At 47.9% G+C, this 22,217-nt stretch overlaps 1 protein-coding gene and 1 long non-coding RNA gene across 2 annotated transcripts in view; one reads left to right on the forward strand and one right to left on the reverse strand.

Annotated features, from left to right (window-relative positions):
- LOC102152433 (transcription initiation factor TFIID subunit 4) overlaps positions 1 to 22,217 on the forward strand; it is a 172,700-nt gene that overhangs the window by 127,977 nt on the left and 22,506 nt on the right. The gene's annotated exons all lie outside the window — the stretch shown is intronic.
- LOC119873896 lies at positions 734 to 11,207 on the reverse strand. The gene is made up of 3 exons (XR_005366706.1): positions 11,054 to 11,207; positions 9,634 to 9,992; positions 734 to 1,301 (listed from the first exon to the last, which is right to left on the reverse strand). It is a non-coding gene; the product is annotated as an uncharacterized LOC119873896 (long non-coding RNA).

A 22,217-nucleotide genomic window follows, 5' to 3' on the forward strand; every position in this document is an offset into this window, starting at 1 on the left:
CAGCTAGGAGGGCCAAATGTGCTGCCCTGAGAATGGCTTTATCTTGTTTGCTGATTAAACCTGTTTTGAATAATCATTCATGCAGGTGAAGAAATAGATAATCTGGGATGGTTTTGTTGAGGCTTTTTAGTGTTACAGAATTCTACCTCACTTGATCCTTTCAGAGGGTTATTTGCTATTAAAAAGTGCCCCAGAGGAGGAGCCATGGGCAAAGAACAACTGCCACCACCCCTGAGAGCTGAGACGAGCTGGCCCTGTCTACGTGTGTGCATTTCTTTGGAAAAAGTTACATAGCTGAGTATCTCACTCCCAATTTATATGCACTGCAGTCATCTGTGGAGATGCTGTCTTTGCTAATAATCTAGCAATTAAAATGGAATGTGACTGTTCGTTAAGCCTGCCACTCAACTAGAGATGTATATTTGTTTTCAAGTGGAGCTGGGTTTGATCAGCCTGTCTCCAGCTGAAGCTGAGTACTGAAGATTTGGAGTAGAAAGTGCCTCTATACCTTTGAATTTATTATTTTTTTAATGGACCTTATTAGCCACTAAGATCGAATCAAAAGCTCAAACTGAGTAATTAATCTCAAAGTTCAAAAGTGTTTGTCTTTGCAGTGTGTTTTCAACATGGTTTTCCTCATTCGATTTGTGAGCAGACTTTTAATAACTTGTTGAGACTTTATTAATGTTAAACTTTCTTTACATTTTATTTAATTAAAACTCCTACCACTTAGCTTGGTCTATTAGCAGGGATCTGAAGCTGCTTAGTCTTCTGTGGAGGATCCCTGCCCAAGAAAGTTCTGGGTTAGAAACCTGCTTTAGTGCCCATATGATTAGGGAATTTTGAGTTGAGGAAAGGACTGGGTCAGGCCTGGGTAGTGCTGGGGAGTTCTCTTTGGTATGGCCTGCACTGGGAGCCCCACAGGGACCTGAGCAGTTTGGAATTTGGGAACTGGTTCTGCCAAGCCACACAGCAGCCTTCCAGGTGGGCAGCTACACAGAGGAAGATAGAGTTGGATGCCAATTCTCCAGCTGATGTCTCCAGACTTGTCAGCCTGTGACAGGATTGACAAATAAAGGCACATATGCCTACAGTCTTCTCCCACGATCAGGGCAGACATCACTAATCTATCACTTCATTCTTTCCTCATGAACCAATGCATGATATGAAGTCTTGTTAACACCTTTCTCAAAGCAGCCACTGCCAGTTGAATAGAGTGGAGATTCAGACGAAGCACAGCCGCCACCATCCTCATTTCAGGGCCTGCTGTCCAAGCACCTGCCATATGAGGCAGGCCAGGTCTGAGAGGAGAGGAAAGGAAGAAGGGCTGTTACAGTACAGTGCCATTCACAGCCTGAATAAGAACCCTATGATCCCCTTTCCTGCACCCTGGGTCCTGCTCTGACTTGCAGTGTGTGGAGTGCATATGAGAAGACGACCTTCCCAGGTCCAGAGAAGCCTGCTGGACCTTCTGTCCTGCAGCCTTCCAGGTCCAGAAGGATGGAATATTCTGGAGAAAGAGCCATTTCCTTATCAAATGCTTTTAGAGGACATGCTTGAAAGGCAATGAGGAGAGCGTGGGTGGTGAACTCCAGGTCACTGCTCACCTTTGCAGCCCTAGTAGGGGTCTGTTCACACACAGGAAACCAGGCAGCCACGACAGTGGGCAGGACCACAGCAGGCCTGTATGGAGACAGGGACAGACTGTGAAGGAGGCTCTTGGCTCCTGGATGAAATGCGCCGGTCCCCTGGGTGGCCTGGTGTGCTGCATTTACTATTTTTATTGAGCCACCGGCTGCACGGATGTGTCCCGCCCACACAGGCTTCCCGAGGCCCAGCCCTGGCCATGGGCTCCATGGAGAGAGAGCTGCAGACGGTCAAACACTCTGAGCAGTCTGCACTTTGAGGAATATAAAGATGAAGCCAGTCTCCCTCTAAGCATGACACTGCTTAGATATTTAGGGATGGAAACTCTTCTGGGAAATGGCTGAATTCTAAAATCAGAATTCTATCAGCTCCCATCTGCCTGCTTTGACGTTCACTCTCCAGAAGTTCACTGTCTGCCTGGCAGCCAGAATGAGCTGACCTCTCAAGCCCCATCACCTCTTGCTCTCCTCATGCCCTTCAGCTTCTCCAGCTTCTCCATTCGCAATTTCCTGCTCCTCCAAAGCACAGGCCTGCCTGGGCCCTGGAGCAGTTGTGCTAGCTGGTCCCTCTGCCTGGACCACTCTTTTCCAGTTCTTGCTGGCTGCTTCCTATTACCTGTGGATCAACTCAGTGGTTCCTTCCACAGTGGGGCCTTCTCTGAGCACCCAATCCAAAGCTGTCACCTTTCTCTTCAGGAGTCATTCTCTTCACAGAGTTCATCACTCTCAGAAATTGTCCTGTTTACTGTTTTTTCTTGCTTCTTGTCAGTCTCCCCTTATGAGAATATAAGATCTCTGAGAGTAAGACCTAGCACCCAGCACAGACTATGTGCTCAGTAAGTGTTTGACAATGAACTTAACTTGCTAAGTCTCCTAGGACTATAGGATTGTTTTTTTTTTTTTTTTCCTTTGTTTTTACAGCTGGCTTTTGCAGGATGGTGAGCTAGGATGGAAGCAGCCCAACCCTCCTGGGGCTGGTATGCCAAAACGATGCACACATAGGCCTGGGCGACCCCTTTCCCTTCAGCCTCTGCTCACTGACAAAGAGCTGCCTTCCACCCACAGGGGCCTCTCTCTGGCTGGCCTCCTACCTCAGGGCAGCTGTACAGGCACCTTCCTCCTGCCTCCTGTCCTGGAGGCAGCTGTTTTCCTCTTGGAGCCTGGTTTAGGACAGACACTCTTGGGAGTCTCCTCTGATGCTGGCCACATGTTTTTGTTCCTGCCACAACCTTCCCAGGACATAGGCTTTTGGGCTCAGAAGTAGATAAATTCCCAGCAGCAATGGGATGTGAGGGAGGTTGATTTTTGTTGTTTGGAAAGAGAGAAAACACTAAAGTCTCACCAAGAGCAGGATCTCTGCCTCTTCCTAGCCCGAACAGCCTATCATAACCCAAGAAGAAACATTTTCGTTTTCTAGCCTGCCTTGACAAAGCAAGTCCAGGGAAGAGATGTGTGGATCAGAGTCCCAGGGCATGCTTCAAATATGATCTCTCTGAGCCTCAGTTTCTTCACCAGAAAAGGCAATAACATCTATACCCATGGGCAGTTTTGAAGAGTAGAACGCAAGCCATGCATGGAAAGTGCCCAGCATGAGCTCAATGAGGAGATACCCAGGAATGCCAGGAAGTATTCAGGGACCACAGAACAGCAAGACCACTAGGTAGGGACCAGACTGACTTGGCTCAGAGGGGATGAGCCAAAGTGGGGTGAAGCAGAGGATGCGGTGGGGCCAGGAGTCATGCCAAACTTCGTGGTACTTGAGAGGAGGTAGAGGAGCTCTGAGTGAGAAGGATCTGAGTTTCACCCTTTTTGGATCCTTTGTGCCAAATTCTGTACCAGGCATACAGTAAGTGTGAATGAGGAGAGAGATTTGTTTGGCCGTGAATTCCAGGACACTGATGCTCAGTGAAGAATGAGTAAGTGAATAAATGAATGAGTGAATCAAGAGTTGTGGTCTCCCTGGCCCCTGTCCTGTCCCCACCCTGCCCATCCACCTGCATGCAAATTCAAATATGTGCCAAGGAACTAAGGGAGGTTCTGGAGTAGCACCAGGAGCAGATTTTTACACAGGAAGAGGCTGGTCTGGGAGGCTCTGTTCCCAGTGCAATACCCCGTAGGGCTGTGGCTCCCTGCACACCTGTGGGAGGTCTCTGGGTATGCTCAGGGCTAGCCTGGGCCTTCAATGCTGGAGATCAGCTGCAGCCAACCCTTCTCACCCCCTGCCATTCATTGTGCTTGGAGATGGGAAGCCTGTCCCAGTTCATGGTGACCTCCCCTCTGAACCAGTGCCAGGGAAACAAAGGTGCCCTGAAAGGGCAGGGAGATGGGGCTGGGTGGGACGCATGACCTGGTGATGAGGCACCAATTAGAGTCTCATATCTTAGAGTTTACCTCAAGGAGAAAAGAAAGATAATAGAAGGATAATTGGAAGCTTTATTTATTTATTTATTGAAAGGAAAAAGAAGTAGAATGCCTAAGTATGTAAAAAGTGCTATTTAAATTTCTTGTCTGTAGCGTATACTCAAACCTATAATTATGGCTTTGAAAAAAAAAAGGGTAATTATGAAAATTTCTAGGCTCATTAAAAACACACAATTGACATTCAAAATTATTTGAGTTAGAAATGATGCTGGAATGAATCTCTTGTAAGAGAATCAGAGGCAAAGAACTTTGTTTTTTAAAAACTCCAAGTTCTGGATTAACCTACAGTGTCACAGGCCACCTCACGTGATGCTTCCCTCCCAGTGAAGGAAATGATGCAGACATTGCCCCCTCTGGAGGACCAGCTCGAGTTGGCCTCCAAGATTTAGGCTTGTTGGTCTTGGTGGGTGGTGATTTTCAGGGGCTCCCCATAAACAGTGCACCAAGAGACCTGCAGTCTCTGTTTTGTCCTGCGCCGGCCCGCTCAGGCAACCAAGGAGCAATCAGAAACCACTGATCCATTAATTTCCTTGGGATAGGATATGACTCTAGAGTCAGACTGCCCAGACTCAAATCCCTATGCCATCACTCATGAGCTGTGTGACTTTGGCACATCTCTTCCTTTCTCTGGAGAAGTTGGACCAGTGGAGTGTGGGCAGCTGGAAAGCTTCCCTTGCCAGAGCCTGGACCTACTCTTCTGTGAGTCCTAGCAGTCCTATTCATCTTTGAAAGTACAGAGAAAGAGAGCAAAGCAATGTAACACAGTTTATATTAGTTTTAGCCAGTTCATATTAACCAGTGCAATGATAAGAAGAGCCAGGCCCAACATAATAAGAGGGTAGACAAGATGTATGATGGGTTGCTGGCAGAGCCAGCAAGGCACTTAGTTTGTGGCAGGGTCTCCAGGACAAACAGAACACCCCAGTGGCCTTCTCCCAGGGCCCAAGAGAGGGACATCCTTAGTGTATCCTTGAGATAAGAACACATCTCACAGGCCCTAGCTGCCAGGTGAGCTTATAGATCAGGCTTTCAAAGGCTGGCTGCAAGGTTGCTAAGATCACAACCTTTGCCTCTCCTCCTTGCCACATCTCCTCATGCCTCTCACCCTGGTTCCCGTATCACTAGACCTCTAGACCTACTGTCTTAACTGTCCAGGCTGTCCCTGGGCCAGGTGGAAGGCTCTGATGTCTGCTGCAAGCAGGCCTTTCCACCTTTAGGATGGGCTGCATCCAGCCACAAGGAGCTGCCTAAAGTCATGTCATCTTCCAACTTGTCAGTGCAAGGATGCCTCTGATGGTTGGCTGGGCCTCCATGGGGCAGGGCTCACCTGCATCCTGAGTGTCATCTCCTGGTGATCATCCTAGGGCCATCCTCTGGGACCTGCTATGGTTCCCAGGGCCATTTTAAGGTCATGCTATGGTTGTCTGAGTTAGTAATTGGAAGTAATTGGGGAAGTCAACATAGCTTTTTCTTTGGCTGGTAGTTCTTATACCAACCATTTGTGGCCTGTGGTCAGTCAGCCATGACACTAACAAAGGCCCTTTCTTTGAACTGATATTACCTCTTCAGCCTGAGGCTTAGGTAAAGTCTGATCTTTTCAAAAATCTCAGTGTTTCCTTAGTATTTATGGCTCTAATAAACTACTATAATTTTAAAAAATCATAATTTGAGTTGGATCATAATCTAAATGTAAAACCTAGAATCAAAAAGCTTCCAGAAAAAAAACATAGGATTTCTTCACAGCTTTGGGGTAAGCAAAAATTTCTTAGACGGGATACAAAAAGCATAAACCATGAATAGAAAGAATAATGAATTGCTTGTCAAATGTGATAAAAAAAAAAAAAAAGATGCTTTTTATCCTCTGAAGACTCCATTAAGAAAATGACTGGGCAAGCCACAGAAGGAAAGTATATGAAATGCATATATCTGATGAAGGAACTGTATTCAGAATATATAAATAACTTCAACAGAACAAAACAAAATGACAAGCCAACTTAAAAAATGAGAATGGAGATTGCCCAAAAGAAGATACACGTATGGCCAATAAACACATGAAAAGTTGCTCAACGTCATTAGTCTTCAGGGAAATGCAAATTAAAACCACAGTGAGGTATGCTTTCTTGTCCAATAGTGTGGCTGAAGTGAAAAGGACGCCTAATAGCAGGTGCTGGTGAGGATACTGAACACCTGGACCTCTCATACATTCCTGATGAGAAGGCAAAGCATCACGAGCATTTGGAAATGGGTTAGCAGTTTCTTACAAATGTGTATATTCTGTGACCCAGTGATTCCATTCACGATTATTTACCCAAGAGAAATGAAAGCATATGTTCACACAGAGATTTGTACAAGAGTGTCTACAACAGACTTATTTATAATAGCTCCATACTCTAAAACAAACCAAATGTTCATCAACAGGAGAATAGGCCTTTTTCTTTTAAAGTGATATACAATTGAATACTATGCACCAACAAAAAAATAAACTGCAAATACCTGCAACACCATGGATGAACCTAAAAAACATTATACTGAGCAAAAAAGAAAGCCAGACAGAAGAATGGGACCGGGGAATATATTTATGAGGCCATTTGTGTGAAGTTCTAGAATGAGCAAGCTCATCTATGATCAGGGAAATCAGAAATGGTTGCCTCTGGAAGCAGGGAGGCAGAGATTGACCAGAAAGGCCTGTGAGGGAACTGGGGTGCTTGGAAATGTTGAAATATCTATGTCTTGAGATGATGATTACACAGGTGCATACAGGTGCCAAAACTCTTCAGATGGGACATTTAAGTTTTTTTTTTTAAAGACTCACGCATTTTTTTTAAAGACTTTATTTATTTATTCATGAGAGACACAGAGAGAGAGAGGCAGAGACACAGGCAAAGGGAGAAACAGGCTCCGTGCAGGAAGCCCAATGTGGGACTCGATCCAGGGTCTCCAGGATCACACCCCAGGCTGAAGGCGGCACTAAACCGCGGGGCCATCGGGGCTGCCCTGGACATTTAAGTTCTATGCATTGTTTCATATAACATTTCATATGTTTTATGCTTTAATTAGAAAAATAATATCAACATCCAGCATTTACTGAACACACTCTGTGCAGCTCTGTGACCAACCACCTATCAGTGGCCTCAGCAATACTCACAACCACCCTCTTGGAGGGGTAGGACCCATCATGACCACTTTTTAATCTGAGGGGTTGTGGGGCCCTTTAAGGGGGCGGGGGAGACAGGACCTAAATTCTGCAGCTCGAGGCCTTACGCACTCTAATTGTATCTCTGGTTCTTATCTTGTTATTTCCATTTCCCATTAGCATTTATCAGGTGGCCTTGCAGGTACTTAGCAAAATGGTATTGGACTGGCAGTGGGAATTCCAGGCATTGTCCACTATTAGATGAGTGTGTGCTGTACATCAGGCAGGCACTGTGCTGGGGCTAAGGAGAAGCAGTGAACAAGAGGGGTGCTACCCCAAGAACCCATAATCCGAAGAGGTCCTTGCAGGCAGACATCTGGTCTCTCTGGTGTTTGCTGCCCCTGTGTTGCTCCCTGGTGGTCTCTAAGCCTTCTTGGGTTTCATTTTCTGATGTCTTCCAAGGCTCCAGCCTGGTTCCAGAGGGGGTATGGCTTAGGAGTGTATACTTTGATGGTGAGGGTGCCCTTTTATCTCCACAGGTGCTGGTTCCAGAAGCAAGTCAAGGCACAGGCCCCTTGTCAAGGAGAGAATTCTGAAGTCCCCCTGGGCTCTGAGTGCACATCTGGACCTCTGCATGCACTTCCCATCTCCCAGGCTCTGTAGGATGCTCCTGCCAGCAGCAACACAGTGGATGCTGCTTGTGCATGTGCTGAGACCCAGGGGCCAGCTTCTAAAGACAGGTTTGGTGCAGGTTGAGACATCATGGCCCCCCATAAATCACAGGGCCTTAAGGAGTTTGCTTTCCTGCATTTGAATCATAAGATGCAGCTCTTTTGGGCCCTGTCCCACCTGCAGATCTAGTGATGGGCATCCTCCCTATCATCTGAACAGTCTCTTAGAGACCTTCAGGGCTCCATATTCCCAGCCCCCAGCCCTAGCCCCAACCCCAGCTGCAGTATGCAGAGTCATGCCCACCTACCTCTGAGTTTGGGCCACTGGGCATCTCATTAAGATACAAGTAACAGACCCTTGTTGCCTGCCCTGGCCCACTCAGCCTAGGCTGTGCATCATTTTGCTTTCCCTGTACATCTCTGGTTCCTGGCAAAGACCTCAGTGGCATGGCTGAGGATAGCTTTGGCTGAGATTCAATACCTTCGTATCTTAGAAGACTTCTTCCTAATAATTGCCTTTGCCCTGTTCTTACCTGCCTTAGGATCAGAGTAAGCCAGACTGTCTGATAGGGGCATTGGATGACCTGCTAGGAGCAGTATTTTGAGGGGCATTGGTCCCTATCACCACCACCACCACACATACATACATCTTGAGCACTCACTTGCATATTACAAAGCTCTTTACTATGCATTTTGCCATTCAATCCTCATGTCACACTATAAGAGATACCTGCAAGAGACTGTTATTCTCACATTTAGAGGAGGAAACAGATTCCAAAACTTTTGATGGCTTGACCCATGTCTCATGATGATGTCTAAGTTGACAGACAGTGGGACAGATAGGCAGCCCTGAGTCCATGTTCCCTGAGCAGAGCCTCATATGGTTCAGATCTGGGCATCCCTCATGCTATTTTTTACTGTGGCCAGATAGGCTATAGGGAGTGTTTCCTCAGATGCTCTGAGGAAAAGGCCTAACGAGATCAAGACAGAAGTTGGGTATTGCCAACTCATCCTCCCACCCAGAAACCAGGGGGATTGGTTTCTTTCAAAAAACTCATCTGACCCTGTTACTTTGCTGCTTAAAGCTCCATTGTGTACTGGGCACTGGGCTCCATGCTTTATGTATTTATCTCTTTGATCTTCACAACAGGCCTATGAGATGATTAGATGAGAAGAATGAGTCTGGAGGTGCCACAATTACTGACTTGCTTCGATTGCTGGTTGGAATTTAATGCTAGATCTGGCTTCAGAGCCTGTGTGCTGAGCCACAGGCTTCCGGCTTTAAAATTTTTTTCTCTCTAGCCCATCTATAGTGGGTCAGTATCCGCCCCCCCCCCGCCAAGAGATATGCCCCAATCCTAACCCATGGTTGCTGTGAATGTGATCTTATTTGGAAATAGGGTCTTTGTAGAGGCAACCAAGGTAAGATGAGTCAAACTGGGTAGCTTGGGCCCTAAATCCCATGACTAAATCTTCATAAAAAGGCATGTGAAGACACAGAGACATGCAGGGAGAACACCATGTGATGATGGAGACAGAGATTGGAGTGATTTGTCTATAACCCAAGGAATGCCAAGGGTTGCTGGCAACCACCAGTAGCTAGGAAGACACAAGAAAGGATTCTTTCCCTAGAATCTTTGGAGGGAGTGTGGCCCTGCCAATACCTTGATTTTGAACTTCTAGCCTCCTGAACTGAGAGAAAACAAATTTTTTTTGTCTTAAGCCACCCAATTATGCAGCCCTAGGAAAACAAGATACTTACTATCTTACTCTTGCAATGGGGAGAGTCTGGACCACTCTGGGTGCTGTATTCTCCTTCTGGAAATTTCCAGTGCCCGTTCACATATGAAAGGTTCTGAGAAGTCCCAAACCCAGGAAATGTATTCAACATTTCTTAATCAAGTATTTCCCAAATGACCTCGGGATCACTTTCTCATAAAACACCTTTTGGCATGGTGTGAAGCCAAGGCTCCAAGGAGCACACTTGGAGAAATGCTGTTAATCACCAAACAGGCATCCTCGCTGGATAACCCAGGACTGGAAACAGCCACATGCATGGCCCTTTTCAGGAAATCGCCTTCTCGGGTGAACTACCTGAGGATTTCCATCCTCCTCTCAGCACTGGGGAGAGAAAAAAGACATCAAGAAACTAATTATTGTAGAAAGGGCTATGAAAATGCCATTCACAGCAGTAAGCAAGATGGCAATATTTAATATCAGACAGGGACCCACAGGCAAAAAATAACAGAGGCAGATGTGCAGGCTTGTGCTGTTTCATCTGAAGTGTGATAAGACACCAAGTCTGAAATCTGGAGCAGCTCTGTGGGAACCATACATGAGCTTTTGCAGAAGAATTTCCCCAAAGGCAAACCTAGAAACTTCAATCACTACTCAGGGATGCTTTGGCATGCCTCTGCCTCTGAGCCAAGAATGTTTCAGAGATAACCACACAAGGCAGCCCAGCCACCCCCTCCCCTGTGGTTCCCAAATGGTGAGGAGCAGCAGTTTCTCACCCTCTGCAGCTGCAGATACCAAGGCTGGGGGACAGATGAGCCACACACTTGCTTACTCTGTGAGAAGCTGTTTCCACCCCCAGGCCCACTGTGTTTTAACAAGGTGAGCATTTTTAAAGCAGGGTCAGGTAATGTACCTGACATTCTGCTGCCCACAGTCTTTCACACCACCCATCCCTGCCTGGCTAATTTCTCAGAAGAAAAGTCCCTTCCTCCAGAAAGCCATCCCTGACTCTCCGGCCACCTGTGTCCCCTTGCTTCACTCTCCCTAAGCACCCTGGATGTCCTGCTTTGAGGCACTGACACCACACTATGACACACTCAGTTTCTGTCTCTGCCAGACCGTAGGGCTCTATGTGGACAGAATGGTCACATTCACCACTGTGTCCCCAGCACCTGGCCCACTGTCTGGCCCAAGTGGGTGCCCAGAACCTAGCTGAATGACCGTCTCTGCTTTTCCTGTGTGCCTCCTCAATCCCCACTGCCAAGGCCATGAGCATCCTTTCTCCATGTGCCACCTCTCTAGACTAGGCAGGAAATGGCTGCACCATCACCAGTGCCTGAGAGCGCCCATCTGGTGATCAGCATGGAATGCCAGACTCAGCATTTTGGCAGTTATGGCAGGCTCGCGCTCCTGGCAAGATTCCCATCCTGAAATGTGGCAAATACCTGTATCAGTTTGTAGCGTTCAGTTAATGTTACAGTTGTCCTGTCCAAAAGGACGTGGCTCAAAGTCCTGAAGAAGGCAGTGGTCCCAGTGGTGGGCTTGTTTATGGCTTTGGGCTGGGGAGGTTCAGGAGGGAGAGCAGCCTCTGCTGAAGAGACAGTGGTCCAGCAGTGGGTGGGTGGGGGTGGGGATCGCTGCGCTGAGGGGGCAGGGGATTGCTGCAGAACTCATCCTCTGAATGTGTATGTTGGTGGCAAATCAGGTGGGAGAGAAATGTTGTTTCCCACTCAGCTTCACAGTGACATCAGAGCCCCAGCTCCAAGCCTGCCCTTAATTAGAGCTGGTGGGTTCTGAGTTAGCTATTTAGAGAACAGACAACTTCTTTTTTTTTTTTTAAGATTTTATTTATTTATTTATTTGGCAGAGAGCAAGTACAAGCAGGGGGAGCAGCAGAGGGAGAGGGAGAAGAGGGGCTCAATGTGGGGCTCAATCCCAGGACCCCAGGATCATGACCTGAGTGGAAGGCAGACACCTAACTGACTGAGCTACCCAGGCATCCTGAGGACAGGCAACTTCTAACTCATCTTCCTTCAGGCTTCAGGCTTTCCAAAGATCCTTATGCAAGAGCAACACAGATTCTTTTGTCAAATATTGAGTAGGATGTGGGCAATATCTTCATTTTAAAAAGAGAAAACAGACCCAGAGATGTGTAGTTATTTGGCTAACTTGAGACTCAGGACTTCTGGTTTCAGGTCAGTACTATTTGGTCATTTACTTTAAGGGACACATATAAGGGTCAGGGTGGATCAAAATTAGCTACTTTTCATTTCTCTGTTTATTTACTAAGTTCTGGGAGGTATATGAAGAGCTTTATGTATGTTATGTCATGTAATCCCTTAATGAACCCTTTTAGGCAGGTATTACTATTAGTCTCATTTTATAGATAAGGAAACTGAGGGACAGAGATGTGGCTAATAAATGGCAGACTCAGGATTCAAATAAGTACTGTACGATGCCAAAGCTATGATTGTAACTGAGTTTTCTGGAAACTTCCACATACCTAAGTTGTTCCCTGGTGTCAGGCAGACTGCAGTGTGAGGTTTGGGTTGATGATGCAAACCCAGTACTGTTCCTGACTGCCACTCAGGTGTTGGGGCCTAGGAGGATGACTGAGCGTAGGCTTTGATGTGGGTGGGCATGGCCAGGGTGGCTGAAGAGGAATTGGCGGGGGAGGGTGCGACAGGAACACTCTTGTCTGAGGGAACTTGACCTGGGTCTGGGAGGGACTAGCCAGTGTCTTGTGGGCTCTGACTGCCCCAGCCAGGCTCTGGAATCCCTTCCTGTTGATAAGGCCACAGTCCTCCCTGCAGGTCTGTGATCAGAAACCTCCCCCCCCCCCCCGCCTTGCAGAGCCCCCATATTCAGGTTAGGACCTGCATTTTCTGGATTTGACTCAGAGAGCAGCAGCCCCCAATAGCAGAGAGCAGGAGGCAGGGTGAGTCACTGCCTTTCTGAGGGTCACCACATTGCTGCTGTTGCTCACTTCAGGCTGGCTCTACCATCTACTCACAGAGGCCTTGGCCGTGTTCCGTAGCTTCTGAGAGCTTTGGTTTCTTCATCCATAAAGTGGGAATGTTAATGTTTATCTCGTGAGTCATTGTGAGGAATCAGGTAATATATGCAAGGCAGTCAGCACACGGTAAATATTCCACATCTGTTAGCTTTGAAGATAGAACAATGATGATGATGATGATGATGATGATGGTGATGATGATGATGGCAACAATGACAAAGCATGGGCTGTGTACCCAGCAGATCCCAGCCCATGCTAGGCCATGTACTCGCATTATTATTATTAGTGCTTAAAACAGGACACGGCAGGGATCCCTGGGTGGCGCAGCGGTTTAGCGCCTGCCTTTGGCCCAGGGCGCGATCCTGGAGACCCGGGATCGAATCCCACATCAGGCTACCGGTGTATGGAGCCTGCTTCTCCCTCTGCCTTTGTCTCTGGCGCTCTCTCTCTCTCTCTCTGTCTCTCAGTCTTTCATGAATAAATAAATAAATAAATAAAATCTTAAAAAAAAAAAAAAAAACAGGACACGGCAAAACTGCCTAGATGTAAAGGCATGCTGGGGTCATCCTTCTAGTTTGTATGTGGGCTCTGGTGCCTACACACTGTGTGAGTTTGAGTAAGCTACTTGGCTCCTCTGAGTGCATCCTCCTGCTGCTTGTCTACAGTAGAAGGGCTGAGTCTTCATCCCCAGGAGATGGGGCTAGGACTTCCCAGGGCACTGGGATGGCAGCAGCTCCTGAAGTAAGCTGGCCCCTCAGCCAAGTCTCAGGTCCCAGCTGCACCAAGGGGCAGCTGGCCTGTCTGGAGCACAGACGGGTGTGTGTGGCCACTGCATCCCACCTTTGTTCTCAGGAGTCACTCACCCTGTAACCACTTTCTTTGAACTCAGCCTTTACTTCCTGGCTGCCCATCAGTCCAGCCCTTTATTTTCAAAAAGGTCAAAAAAAAAAACCCAAAAAAACAAAAAAAAACAAAAAGGTCCTCGTGTCTGTGAGAAAGTGCTCTGCCTCTGAAGCCAGAACTCCCCCACCCCCCACCCAGTACACCTGGCACCTGAGTAAATAGGGCCTTTCTGCTGGCTGCTTCCCCAGGGCAGGGCCTGGCCCTCTGCTGGGCAGTCAGGAGAGTGGTGTGTGTCACAGACCTCCTGGGCTTGGGAATTGGGGACTGCAGTGGACCAAGAGCAGGACCTCTGTCCTCAGACAAACCACCATGGCTCGGCTACACACTAGTGTGTGAGGTTGAACGAGGCACTCATGTTCTCCTAGCCTCAGTTTGCCCACCTGTGAGTCTGGTTAACAATATTACCCACCTCAAAGGATTAGTGGGAACATAAGATGCACTTAGCAAAAGGCCAGGCACATAACAAATATGCAGTATTGATCAGCCATTATCAGTGCATTGCTCTTCTTTTGGAGAGGCTTCTTATTTGGAAGGAGTTGGACAAGTGTACAGACTATCTCAGGATACAAGACCAGTGCTCCAGGAGAAGCAAGTGCTGGAGGGAGCAGGAGCACTGGAGGAGGGGCACTGAACATCCAGAAGGTGCCATTACAATGAGACTTGGAGGAGGAGGAGCTCCTAGGAGGATGAAAGCTGTAAGGGGCTCAGTCCCTTCCCTAAAGCTGCTGATGTGTGACCATGTCTCACCTCCCCGTATAGGGCAGGCAGGCATGACAAGTGTCACGAAGGAGCTGAGGGGACATTATAGTGCAGGGGGTGGGCAAGGGCAGCAGCCTCTTTTGGTTTCAAAGATCAGGAGAGGTTTCATGGGAGAAGTAGAAAGTGTGATGGATTCTGAAGCAGCTACAGCCTATGATATGATCCCCTGGTCACCCCCCTGGCTCCCTCTGTCTCTTCTCACTGCAAACCAGAGTGTTGGTGGCATTACTCTATTTCTCCCACAAGGCCTTCGAGGACTTATGTAGTATCCCCCGTCCATCTGACCCATCCCTTAACTGCAGTGCCTGCCCTTCTCTCCTGCTTGCTGCACTTTAGCCATTGTGGTCTCCTTATGGTTTTCCAAGCATTTCCAAGCATTTCCATTTCTCCTTATGGTTTTCCAAGCATACATATTGGAAGTATTTCCAATACTCCCAAGCATGCCCTGCCTCAGGGTCTTTGCACTTGCTGTTCCCACTGCTGGAGTAATTTCTTGAGAAGCCCTCATGGTTCACTGCTTCCCTTCACTCCAGTGTCATCTTTTCAGAGAGGCCTCCCTAACCCCCATAGCTAAAGCAGCCTCTCTTTCCTAACATCCTGGTTTCTTGTCTGAAAGCTCATATCAGTCTGAAATGGCCTCAGGTATTTTTCATATTTATTGTCTGTCTCCCCCAGGTAGTGTGTGAGCTCATGAAGGCAGGCACCATGTCTATGTCCGTTGTGTTGATTGCTGGGTGCTGGTGACTGGCATGGAACAGGCTTCCTGGTAAGAGGATGACAAATACATTGAGTGACAGTGGATGGATGCAGTCAGTTGAGGCCTCTTTGCCTTGAGCTGAAAATGAGGAAAGAAGATGGGCCCTGGGAGTTGGGACTCTGCAGCTGTGACATCCTTTTCCTGTTGGCTCTGTGCCACTGGGACACGAACCTCTAGCCTCCTAGGCAGCAGGAGCTATACAAAGGAGTATAGATTATATCCAAGGATCCCTGTTTTGATTTTTAACTTTTTATTACAGAACCTCCAAACATCTGCAAAAGTCAAGAGAAGAGTATAATCCATACCCATCACACATCACCCAGCTGCAACAGCAATCAACCCCTGGCCCATCTTGTTGCATGTATTCTATGCACGCACCCCACCCTCACCCCCCACAAGGGTTATTCTGAGGCAAATCCATGGGTTCTCCTTTTGTGTAGAGAGCTTAGAAATACTTCCTGGCAAGTATTTTCCTTGTCTCCCTCACGCAGGAATCCTGAGTCCTCCTGCTATCTCTCCCTGGTCAGAATTAGCTCTCCTCAGGGATCTGCTAAATCTAGTCCCATAGAGGTGTCAGTGACTGAGATTTGCTTAGTCCTGAGGGTGCTTTCATCTAGATTCTGCACTGTAATGGTGGGTGTCAGGCCCTGCCTTAGCCAGGCTGAGATGGCCATGCCGTCCCAGGACAGTATGGCCACAGCTTGTTTAGAGCCTGTGGTACTGCCACTTTCGTTCTTCCAGGTTGGTGCCCTATAGAGAGTGGCTACAGGCAACAGAAGGGATGTTTGCTGTGAGCTGATCCAGACTTGAGCTGCAGCCGGGGAGAGCCCAAGTGCCTCTGGAATCATTCCTAATGACTTCTGGTGGAAAAGCACATCTGAGAGAGAGAGAGAGAGAGAGAGAGAGAGAGCGCACCTGCAGGCTCTGAAGGCCAGTGGGGTGGGGTAGGCAAGACTTGCCTTTGAGAACTGGGCTGGCCCTGGTAACAGCTGTGGCCAGGTGAGCCTGTGCACCAACCCCTTTCCCTTCCCATTTATTTTTTTTTTCTTTTTCCTTCCCATTTAAATATGACATTTGTGTTGTTTCAAGTTGGTCAAGTGCCATTTCGTTGGAGAGTGTTTTCATTTAGGTTGCATGACTGTCCTGCCAAGGTGATTTTATTATTATAAAATATGGAAAAGTCTATTTTGAGAAGAAAATAATGCAAAACAGATTTTGCTCCGCATACTGAAAATTGTTATAAAATTGAGATCTCAACCAACAGCTCTTCATGACAGTAAAAGAAATGTCCCCGCCATGTGCTCCAAGTGCCCCAGCCCCTGGGAACCACTGAGCCTGCTGAGCTGGGGAACTCACTGACTTCTGGGGAAGGGGATGGAATCAGAGTCTGGATTCCCCAGCCATGGGCTCTGGAGCCAGTGCCTCAAACCCCACCCAAGTCCTACACCAACTCTCTGGGCAGATTTCCCAGTAAATTTTGTGGGACGCTATGAGAAGACCCCAGGTGGAGTCCAATTTTTAACCCCTAAGTCCTTGTTTACAACTTTTAGTGAGCAGAGGAATTGCCAGAGAGCTTGATACAAATCCAGAGTCCTGGCTCCCCTCCCCCAAAATCATGATTTAGCACAGAAAGGACAGTGCCCTGGAATCTGCATTTTAATGAACCAGCTAGGGTGCTTCTGAAGCAGGGGGACCCGGACCATATTTCAGAGGCACCACTATGCTGAGAGGTATAGCGAGGTGGTCAAAGGGTGGTTTAAGCAAAGGTGATGAAAACACATACTTAATATGTTTCCTGTGGGTTATGTAAACGAGAATCTCTGGAGCACGGCCCAGTGCCAGGCACATTGTAAGTGCCTGGTTTGTGCTGGCTGCTACTATTACTGCTATTTCCCACCGTTCCTCATCTGCACATCTGCTCCTTTCCTCAACACACATTGTTTCCTACAACAGTCTCAGCTGGATCTCTGCTTTTTAAAAAAGTCCTGATTTGAGGCATTTACCAATTTCTGTGGTGTAAATACTCCCACATGGCCAACTGAAATCTTCTAAGGTGATGACAATGAGCATGGAGCTCGGGAGAGATGTGCACAACTGGCCAGGCTGTGCTACTATGAGCCAGCTCCAGCACACCAGCAGAAAGTCCTTGTTTGCTGTGAGATCCGGAGTATGTGGTTGCCTCAGCTGGAGCTGATAAATGCAGAGGGCTGTGGGCAGAGTCCAATGTAATTGCTACCTTCTGCTGCAAGGGGCAGCTGGGTTTTGCACAGTCTTGCTATCCATGCATACTCCTAGCTAATGCAGGAAATGGGAATCCTAGCCTCAAATTACCAGCATTGGGAATCTAGAGAAGAAATTATTATCAAAGTGCAGAGATGGCTCCAACAGGCGAATATTTACCATTTGCCATGGACTGCATGAAAGGGTGCAAGGCGTCTGAAGTCACTGTTGTCTCCTTGCTGGTTCTGCTTTTATCTTGTGTGGATGACTGAGAAGGGCAGGCTTATACTGAGGAATGAGTACGGGTCTGGGAGCCAGACTGGAATCATATCCTAGGACTGCTTTATGACAATTGTGTGACCTTGACACAAGTTAGCTTGGCTTCCCTGGTGCGCAGTTTGCTCCTCTGTCAAGTGGGCATATTTATGGCTAAGTCACACAATGTGGTGAGACACAGACATAAGACACATTGTGTGCCCAGGATAGGGCCTGGCAGAGAAGGGCAGGTCAGTGGAGGGGTGCTATGTTATCGCTAATCCTGGCATGAAGGTGCTGCCCACATGATGTTTCTGATGCTGTTCTTCATCCAGAGTTATTATTCTTAGTAATTAAGAAATATTAAGTTCTTTCCTATAATTCCAGCATGAGAAAGAAGTTAGATGGAAATTTTTTTTTTTTTTTCCGCCAAGTTTGGAGGAATCTTTGGAATGCTTTGATTTAAAATGTAAGTGGCTACATGCCACTAAGAGGTTTGGTCATAAAATATGACAGGCTCAGAGATGGTGGAACAACACAATGGAAGGAGCCTGAATGCTTATGTTCCTGCTGGAGGATTGTTGGCTGACCAGGAGACCACTGTGCACTTTCTGTGGGTGAGAAATGAACCTTCTTTGCGTTAAGCCATTGAGTTTTAAGATACTGCTGTTATAGCACCTAGTATTAGCCAACCCTGACTAATACAGTCCTATTAAGCAAACACTTTGAGAAGCCTGGGGACCACTCAAAGAGGTGATCAGGTCTAGTCCAGAGCAGTGACTCTGAGACACAGGAGAGCTCCAGTGTCACTGCTGTCATTTCAGACACGGAGCAGCAGTGAGAAGCTCCAGACAGAGGAGAGTCAACTATGAATCTCAACTTGAAAGGCATAGGGCACAAGTTCTGCATTGGAGATCCAATGACAGCTCTATGTCATGTCAAGGTCTTTTCACTGTCCTGTGTCCCCTCCTACCCTTCCCTCCAGGGAGAACCAAGGTGGCAGAGATGAGGCTTGCCTACCGTTGACAATCCTCAGCTCTGTGTGGATACTGTGTTGCCAGTCTGTGGGAGGATTGCAGCCCTCTCTCCCCAGGACCCTGCCTCTCCAGTGACTTTTGGCTTCATGTGTGGGCGTGAACAGACTGTGATTGGTTCTCAGGAAGGCTCTGTGAGCTGCTGTTTTCATGCTGTTTTGGAGGAAGGAAGGAAAACTTGAGTGCTAAGAGCCTCAAGGAGTGTCCCTAAGAAGCAGAGTCCCCACCATTTCCTTTCTCTCACCAGTCCACTAGATTTGCTTCATTCTCTCCCTTCCTGTGGGACCAGGAGCATAGAGGAGCTGCCTGGACACGAAAAACAGGCAAAGTACTTCCACTTTGCTATGGATTACACAAAACTCTTCCTAGCATGTTCAGGTCTGTCTGTTCTTTGTGCCCTCCCCTCATTGCCTGGACTGTATTCTTTGGTTGCTTGGAGTTAGTACCTCAAGACTGTCACTGTCTCTCAGGCCCCCCTCTTGTACTCTTTATTCACTGCTCAGCCCTGTTGGTTCTCTGTGTGTAGATTCCTACCTGGATCCCTCCTACCAGCTTCCATGGCTGCCACCTCCGTGGGCCTCAAGCTTTGTCATCCCCTCCTGGTGCCCCTGTCTCTAGCATCCCCTGCCAGCTCATCCCACCAGGGATCCTGCAGGCCCTTCCCCATTACCCCCATTAAACACAGCACTTCCGAGTCCTTGCAAGTCGGCTCCAAAACTTTCCACGTCTTTGTTGGCCTGACCCCTGAATAGTCGATGATTTTCGGATGGAATCAGAGGCATCCTTTGTTCCAAAGTTTTCTCATTGTTTTCTTTCCATGGGATTGTAGAAAACATCTCCCGCCAGGCACACCCTACTGTTTTTGTGAAAATTATAGGCTGCAAATAACTGCTTAAGTCAACTGCCAGACGAGGTACTCTCTTCAGAGGGAATATTCCAGCTGATGAACAAGTTTATGGGCTTTATTTTTGGAGGAAAGAGTTCATCGAGTGGAGAATAGAATTTTCCAGGTGCCCCAACTCCATTCTTATTGTAAAGCATATGTGTCTGAGTGGGTGACTCACTTGCAAGGTCAAATTTATGACCGCAGTACTTATTCCCCCTTCTCTTTCTGTTGGCTTCCTTGGGCCCTTTGTGCAGCCCTACAGTAGACACTTTGAGGAACACAGAGACGAATAAAGACACGAGAGAGAATCTGAACAAGAGGCCAGCCCCCATCCGGCTCCTCCTGAGGTCTGACAGCATTTCCTGGTGCAGGCTCCATGAGCTAATACTTTGCACTGAGGATATTTTGTAGCTTAAGTCAGGTAGTCCCCAGAATCCAGTCTCAACTGAGACCCACCAAAAGACCAGGTTCATCCCCTTGAACACTTGTAGGGAGAAGAAGATGCCCCGGAAGAAGTAGCCCAAGACCTGTGCCCAAACCATGCCAACCTCTTACACCTGGGGCCCCCTGTCATTCTGCAGAGCATTCTGGACACCCCTGAAGAGCCTATGAAGTGTGCTCACTGGTCTTTTCCTTCAGACCTCACCACCCTCACTGTCCCTGCATCTCCCTCTGCCCTATGGATGCGTAGACCATTCTCAGTGGCCTCCATTCAGGAAGGCCCTGCATTGTAGAACTTGCTCAGTGTCAGGCACTCCTATCAAAACTTATCCATCTGATGTTCCCCTCCCACCAATTCATACAATTAGCTGATCTGATAAGCCAAGTTATATCTTATGCTTAATGAACTATAACCACTCAACATTAACCTAACACCTTGCTCTTTACAATGTGGTCCACAGCCCAGTAGCTTAAGAGCTTATGAAAAATACAGAGTCTCAGGCCCATCCCAGGCTACTGAATCAGAGTCAACATTTTGACAAACAAACAAAAAAACCCAAGTGCTTCTAATACACATTAAAGTCTGAAGAGCACTAACCTAATAAGCATTTTTCAGCAGATAATTACATTTAATGCAACACATTCCATGTTAATGATGCTAGTTGTTTGGCATTTCACGCTCTCACCGAACTGTTTTTCACATTTATGGCCTTGTATGGTTATTGGAGCAGCTAGTCTGGGTTCTAGAGGCCCCCAGGACCAGCAGGCTTCCTCTGACAGCCCCTGCTCATGCCTGGCATTTGGCTGCAGTTTAATTAGCTGAACAAATGAATAAACGTATAGGCCCCTGAAGGAGACAGGACAGCAGACATTATTTCCATTTTGCACGTGAGGCAACTAAGGTTCAAATAGGTTGAAACTTGTTCCGGTTATTTCCTAAGTGTCAGACTGAAATTGCATCGACCTCTCATCTCCGGGTGACCGCAGGCTGTTTTTCATGCTTCGTTGCAGGAGATATGTGTGGTCCCCCTATTGTGGTTATGGAGGTAGCTCACAAGTTCTAAAACAAAGCTCTGTGTGGAATGACCTGCTCTGGGTGGAGGCACCCTGCATGGCCCACCCAAGTCTCCATCCTGGCACACTATCATAGGCCTCTGGCCATGGGGGCGTCCCCCTTTGGCACCCCTGTGGCTGGTGGTAGGAAACTCTGCAGGGAGCTGTTCCGGGGGTTGGGAACACCTGCTGCTCACCACAGCCCACCCCCCCAGGACTGAGTGGATGGGAGGAAGGGTAGGGCAGGAGTGCTGAGGAAGCTTATTGAGAATAGTTTCCCATTGTGAAGCTTGTTAACTTGGAGCCATTTACTTGGGAGCCTCTTCCCCAGGGGTGCTGGATTCTGGCCATCTACCCAAGGGCAGAGAGGTGCTTATTCACAGAAATGCTCACTGGACCTGTGATGACACCAGAGGCAGGGTAAGTAATCAGGGGAACAGGGGGATCTGAGTGTGGAAGCCCAGACCATAGGAATGTACCAAGCAGACCACTGGAAAGGACAGAAGCAGATGAGGCCTTTGCTGTTCCACACATTCATCCAGGCTCTATCCTGGGCTTTGCAAAAAGCTACCTGGGCCAAGAAGGAGACGGAGGGGCAGATGTCTCTCTCTGCCATTTTCAGTTGGCAGGCCCATCACTTCGTGCTTTGTTGCAGTTGATCAGCTTGTCAGCAGACTGGAAGTCTGCCCACTATCTCCAGCCTGCAGTGGAGGCCAAGCCCAGTGGGGTTGGGCATCCCCTGCATGGTTTGGTTTAGGTGCCCTGGCTACAAAAAAACACACTGGGCAGAGGTGATACCACTAGTGATGGCTGGTGCTATGTGCATTTCCCACACCAGGCATGTTTCTAGATCAGCATTCAATTCTTTGCTCCTCACTCGAGGCTAGGCAATATGATTATTCCCATTGTATGGATGAATCAAAATGAACACAAAATGACCATGTCACACACTGTTGATGGCAAGAACCCTTTTAACTGTCACTTGGGTTTCATGTGTTAGGGGAAGGCAGGCGGCTTGAATGATGGACTCTGCACAGTGCAGTGGGTGGATCTGTGCAAAGGTGATATGTAAACCACACAGTGCCCTGGGCTCAGGCCTGGTGTGGTGGGGAGCTGTGACAATGAGGGGCAGGCTAAGGAGTCTGAGCTTCACCTTGTGGACAAAGGGAGTCACTGAAGGGAAGTTGAAATCTGATGCATGGTTCAGGAAGGTAAGAGGTGGCATCCCAGGAGGGGCCCAGTTGGAGAGGCAAGAGATAGGAGGCCTGGAGGCTGCATGTGTCAG

The sequence above is a fragment of the Canis lupus genome, chromosome 11, assembly GCF_011100685.1.
Source record: "Canis lupus familiaris isolate Mischka breed German Shepherd chromosome 11, alternate assembly UU_Cfam_GSD_1.0, whole genome shotgun sequence".
Taxonomy (NCBI): Eukaryota; Metazoa; Chordata; class Mammalia; order Carnivora; family Canidae; genus Canis; species Canis lupus.